Raw genomic sequence first — 6,622 nt, 5'->3', positions numbered from 1 at the left:
CAGGTGATAACAGTTATCCCGTGGTGGCTCAGTTCCCTCACTGCTGAAACAGGCAGGTGGGACCTATTGATCCTCCATATCCCTTCCAGCTCAGAAGATCTGTAATTCTGTGGATAGGTATTGATAACCCACAGGTCACATTGGACAGGCTTCCAAATTAATGCCTAGGGAAGGCCTTGTGGTTCACGGCTCACATCTTGTCCCTGAGTAAAGAATCTTACCACGAGTCCCTCAAATCTTATTTTGAGTTCCTCAAGCTGCTGCCATACTAATTAATTTATAACCTACTGACATTGACAAGGACACTGCTTTGTCTGAATCATGAAGTTTTGCTGATTCTCTTGCACATGGAACATTTTAGCCTCTATGTTATGATCTGTAGCCAATGATCCTGACCTCTGTATTGTACCCTCCAATGAAAAGAACAAGTCTCTTAAACGTTCTTATAAAAGCCTTCCAACTTGTAACAGGCTTTGGAATACACTCAACTTTGTTGATGTGTCTTCCTGGGTCGATCCTCACATTTGGCTTCCAATAAACCTTTATCAAATTATTTCTGCCTCAAGAGCCTTAATTTTGGTATTAAGCAATTTAACTGCGGTAGAGTTAAATTTTATATGTGTGTGGGAGGATGAGGGAGGTGGGGGATTTAAAGTCAACTGATTTTTACAATCTTGGAGTAGGGAAGGCTTTTAAAAATATGCCCCAAACCCAGAACCATGAAAGATAAAATTCATAAATTCAACTACACAAAAATCTCCTGTATGGAAAACAAATCCTATAAAATAGTCATGACAAAAAACAAACTGAAAGCCATGCCAAATCAAAGGGTTAATTTCTTTAATAAATGAAGAGTGCCTCCAAATCAAATAGAAAGACATTAAAACAGAGAAAGAAGCAAAATATATAAATACTAATAGCCAATATACATGTGAAAATACACTTGGTCTCATAAGAGAGTGCAAATTGAAACCATGAGCTGTCCCCTGCAACTCTAGATTTGCCAGTCACCCTCAGATGTTTCTCATGGAGTACTCATTGATTAAACCTCTCTGCATGGTGATTTGATAATAATTGTCAAATTAAAAATGACCATGCATTTTGATTTAGGAATTACACATCCAGGAACTTGCTCAACACATATTTTGGTAAGTGTGAGAGGGCAGATGTACAAAGTTAATCACTGCAGCATTGCAAGAGCAAAGAATTGGAACCCACTCGCTAATAGGAAATTGATTAAATAAATTATCAGCTATCATAGAATGGAATGATACTGTGGGATTACTAAAGGAGTAAGGCAACTCTGTCTTTACTGGTGTGTATCTCTAGCATATATCAGTGAGCGCAAAAAAGCAAGGTGCAGAGTGGTGCGGAGAGCCCGAGGGCATCTGCTCAATTTACACGGATCTCTCTGGAAGGACACAGGGACCTTGTTACAGGGCTTGTCTCTGGAAAGGAGTCTGGGTATGTGATGAACAGGAATTGGAGGGGGATGCCTTGTATGCCTTTACTTTGTTCCACGTCCATGTATTACTTGTTAAAAGTAAATAGGGCATTTAAGAACGATAAAGTTAACTCATGGCAAAACATTTCACGTGATCAAAATGACGGCGGCACGGCTTTAGCACCTGTCCTGGAACAGATAACGCATTCTCCAACCGAGCTCAGGTGAAGGAGGCAGCTTGCGGTTAAGGAAACAAGTCTTCAAACTCTAGGTGGGAACTGAGACTGCTGGTGGCTGCAGCCCACGCCTCGCCTGCTCACAAGTCCTGTGATGGCCCAAATTGCCGGCTCTGTCCGCCTGCTTTCTGTGCTTTTTGGAGGGACATGGAATGCACATGGCGAATTTGTGTCATGTGTGCCTATGCTGCCATCTGGGCCTCGCCAGCTTGCCTGAGGAGCCGACACCCCACCCGCCTCGGCCTGGCCTGCAGCGGGGCTGCCTGGACAACCTCAGGCCTCGCTCAGGGCTCATCTGTGCCCCCCACACAGCCCCAGCTGGAGGTGTTGTCCCACTAAGGCAGAGGTGGCCCCCGCCCACGGAGACTGCAGACTGGTAACAGACAGCCCCCAAGAGAAAAATATGCTTGGAGTCCACTGAAGAGGCGTCTGAACCTGCAGACCCCAGAGCCAGGTCACACTCTGGCCGCCCTCTGGGGCAGCCCTTCTGCTCCAGTGATGCCCACAGACCTACAGACCTCACAGCGGCGATCACCACCAGCTCTTGTACGTACTTGTACCCGTATGCATGACGGACCTCCATTTGGGTTTTGCTGAAATTTGTGTTGCTTCTAAGGATGGAGAGATGCTGGCATTCCAAAAGCTTCCAAGACATGTGTGGACTTCTAAGAGGATTCATTTCTTTGGAAGTAAGTGGGGCTGGTTTTGAGAAGTGCTTGCACACATTTGGAACGCTCCCCTCACTCACCCCACCTCTGCATCGTTATTATGGTGACACAGAGGTGACTCCGGAGGGGTGTGACTTTGAGGCCTTTCTTCCTCCAGCCCTTTCCTCCCTCTGCACCTTCAGAACGTTGCCGTAGGGAGCACAGACAGCAGGAAACTCACAGACAGGCCCTCCTGACAGTAGCAAAATCTCTCTTACCCAGGTGACAAGAACAAATGAGGGCACAGACACCACAGGCGTTTTGCTGTAATGCATTTCTAGAAACTGCTTTGGAAAGCAGGCAGCACTTTCCCAGAGGAATGATGGGAGTAATAGATGGTTGGAATGATTGGGGATGGCCGGGTGTACGAGGGATGTGGCAGCAAATAAATCATGACTAAAACCAAAGGGATGTCATGCAAAGGAAAATACAACAACCGCAAACTTCTGCGATCACAAGAGACAATGTCATTATCCACAAAGACAGGATTTTAGGGCTCAGTTAGCCACCCCTGCTCATTTTGGAGGTGGGGAAACGGCACTCCGGGTAGAGGAGGGCGTCCATCCTGAGTCACGGAGCTGGGCTGCAGGCAGGAGCCTGCGTGCAGGTCTGCTCCTTCCAAGACAGAGAGGTTTCCACGCGGTGCCTGGCTTTCTAGTGGCTGGTAGGGCGCAAAAGGGCAGTGGGGTTGCATGCCCTGCCCCTGTGCATCCCGCACATGCCCACGGCAACGCTGCGCCTGAGGATCAGGAATCCCAACTTGTCTGAAATCCGTGCCCTTGCTGAAGTTGAGAGCATGAGACTGACAGAAGGGACTCTTTGTGGCGATAAGATGCCAAATTATAAATAAAACCTCAGGCCGTGCCAGGCAAGGGTTAAGTCACACACCCCCATGCTTAACGAATAGACTATGTTCTGAGTGCCGCAAGGTTTTTCCTTTTTCTCCAGCAGCTAAACCAGCACTGGCCTCGAGATAAGCACTATTGAAACAATTGAAACCCACAGTCCGCCAGGCACTTGCTACTGACCCCTCATTCCTCAAGCCATAACTGCAGCTTTGATGGGACAAGAGACCGATTTCAGTAACTTTCTCCTGATAAGAGGGACCATCAACCATGGACTAATTCTGGCCAGTTGACAGAGGCTGGGTACTAAGTGTCTTAGTGTCCCTGCTTCACCTTTTGATGTATGAGAACTAATTTTAATGCATTTAAATGTTCAGCCTTCACCCCAGAGTGAACATGGGATGCATGTAAAATGTATGTTTGCTTAGTATGCGTGTGCATGGCTCCCCTTCATGAATATTCATAGCTCCTCCTGTAACCTGCTGAATATGTACGCTTGGCCAGCCTGGTCAGCGTAAATTCCTGTCTCATCTTTCCTCCTGTGAAGTGCCTGGTCTAGGCTCTGCCAGAGGCTCTGCTTCCCAGCCTGCGGGATGGCCACCTTGCAGCCTGCAACTCTCTACAAGAAGCAGTCTCCTCTCCAAATTTATGAACCTCGAGATTTTTTTGTTGACATTATCATTTTAATGGATCATTTTGCTTGCATTTGGGTGTGGAAGGGTTTTGAGGTAGAAGGACTTGGAGAATTATTTGGATAATCCTAATCTCTTCAAATTTAACCAGGATAAAGAGGAACTGATGGCTTGATCCATGTTGCATATGTAGTAGTATATGCCCCAGTGTTTCCCATAAAATACGTTATGTGGGCTGATAACTAGTCCTGCATCTGCCGCCGCCTGGGAGAGACATGTGGGCTCCCTCTGCCTCCATTTCTCAACTATGCATGGGGGTTGCACATGGCGGTTGGGCAGGGAACTAGAAGAGCTGCACATTCAGAGGGGCCCTGTGGGTGGCCGAGGGCCCACTGTGTGTCCTGCTGTCTGGGGGCAACTTGAACACTGGTGCCCTGTGCCTCTCTGGGTGCCAGTCAGCATCACCAGCCTGGGCAGCCCAGATGGTGAGAAGAATGACACACACTCAACTCATGAGGCTAATTCTTTTTTTATTTTTTTTGGATTTTTTTTTGAGACGAGGTCTTGCTCTGTTGCCCAAGCTAGAGTGCAGTATGTGTCGCCTTGGCTAAGCTATCATATCCAGTATTTGATCAAACGCGAGTCCAGGTGCTACTGTGCAGGTATTTTGTAGTTGTGGTTAACATCTACAATCAAGTGACTTTAAGAAGAGGTGGTTACCCTGCATAGTTCAGGTGGGCCTTGTCTAATAAGCTGAAGACCTTAAGAGCAAAACTGAGGTTTCCTTGAGAAAGAAGAGATTCTTCCTCAAGACCACGGCATCCGCTCCTGCCCCAGAGTTCCAGCCTGCCTTCTGGAAGGCCTGACCACGGATTGGGAACTTGCCAGCCTTGATGATAATCAGGTATGTCTGTTCCTTTAAGTCAAGCTCTAGGTCTCTTGCTCTGTCTCTCTGCCTCTCTCTGTCTCTGTGTGTATCTATCCTACAGGCTCTGTCTTCGGTTCCTCTGCTGGAACCCTGGGGCATAGAGTGCTCCTGAACTTGTGAGCGTTCAATCTTCATTTGTAATTCAGGGTATATCCTATTTATTTCTTTCTCTCCTTTTTCTCGGAGACAGAATCTCATTCTGTCACCCCAGGCTAGAGTGCAGTGGCATCATCGTAGCTCACTGCAACCTCAGTTCCAGGGCTCAAGCGATCCTCCTGCCTCAGCCTTCAGAGTAGCTGGGGTTACAGGTGTGTGGCACCATGTCTGGCTAAGTTTTTCTATTTTTGGTAGAGAAAGGGTCTTGCTCTTGCTCAGGCTGGTCTCCAACTCCTGGGCTCAAGCAATCCTCCTGCCTCAGGCTCCCAGAGTGCTAGGATTACAGGTGTGAGCCACCGTGCCAGGCCCCTATTTATTTCTGATGTTTTTCCAGTCTAGGCAGCCCTTGGAATCACTTAGGAGGAAAGAGGTACAGAAACGGGAAATGTTTTTTCCTTTTCTTCTTGAGGTTACTCATAAAAATTTTGCTGGAGGTGGAAGTGACTGGAGAGGAAAAGAACATTTCAGGGAATGTCCCGGCCTTTGAAGGATGCCAGGGGTTGGAGAGGTGGAGTGACGGTGAAGCTTTGGGAAGAAACTAGACTTTTTAATGTCGGGTGACTAAGATCTGTGAAAAAACAGGGCTTTCCTGGAACACTGTTGGGCTCTAATAGTTTTGAGGGACAACACAAGTTTGCTTCTAGGAATTTTGCAATAGACTTTCCCTCACAGCTGGGTCTTGGAGCTCCCCGGTCCACCTGCTGTGCTGTTCAGGGAGGGTCCGGTGGGGCCTGAGCCCAGGTCTCCTGAGTTCGCTGCTTTCTCCATGTTCCTTATCATTCCAGACAACTGTCTCGCTTCCCCCCACAATGGGTCCTCACTGGAGGCACTGCTGGGGGCCACATCCGTCCCCTTTCACATTAGGTTACCTGGGAGGACCTTCTGCAATGACCACTCCCCAGAATAGCTCTGACTCCTCTGGGTGTGACAGATACAGAAATGGCACGTCACCAGATGTGCAGACGCCCCTCATCAGCCTGCTGCTGACACCGGTGGAAGCCAAAGTGCACGACCACCTGCTGCTGGAGTGCCAGCTCCAAGGCGTCCGCTCCAACAGGCCTTTTCTTTTCTTTAAAAAAAACACGGTTGGTATTTGAGGGCAAGACAAATATTAGTCTATAGATGAATCATAATGTCAGACCTTTACTGAATGTGGTTGTTGTTTTTAAACATGGCTTGATCTGCAGTGTTTATAAAACTTGGTAAACACAAGCATACTCATGGGATCTGAGAATAATTTAAAAATATCAAACCTGGTGCTCAGACAATAGTGAGCATCAGCACATAGTGAGTGTAGGTCAGTGGGCCGTTGAAGATTCACTCAACTCAGTGATGAGGGGGCAGCAGGCTGGTGAAGCTGGTAGAATGGGCACCTGAGGGACAGATTCGTACAGCAGGTTGGGAAGGAGTGCAGGACCATCTCTGCCAAGGAGGTGTGAAATTGGGCCATCACCTGCAGGGCGGTAATGACGTGGTCTCTGGGGTCATCTTCTCTACTGGACAAATGTCATTTGCAGTTTATCAAGTTAATAGCTGGCATCACGGAATGTGGGCTCTAATCAAATCAAAGCATTCCCTGAGCACCAAAGACCACCTTTGGCAGGTGTGTTGAACGACGCTCCGGCATGTCCAAGCTCGGAGTCATTCTCAGCAGGGTCCTGCCTGCCTCACGTC

Source organism: Lemur catta, chromosome 12 (genome assembly GCF_020740605.2).
Source record: "Lemur catta isolate mLemCat1 chromosome 12, mLemCat1.pri, whole genome shotgun sequence".
NCBI classification, from domain to species: domain Eukaryota; kingdom Metazoa; phylum Chordata; class Mammalia; order Primates; family Lemuridae; genus Lemur; species Lemur catta.
The sequence above is the reverse complement of the archived record's forward strand: the minus strand, read 5'-3'. Positions refer to the sequence as shown.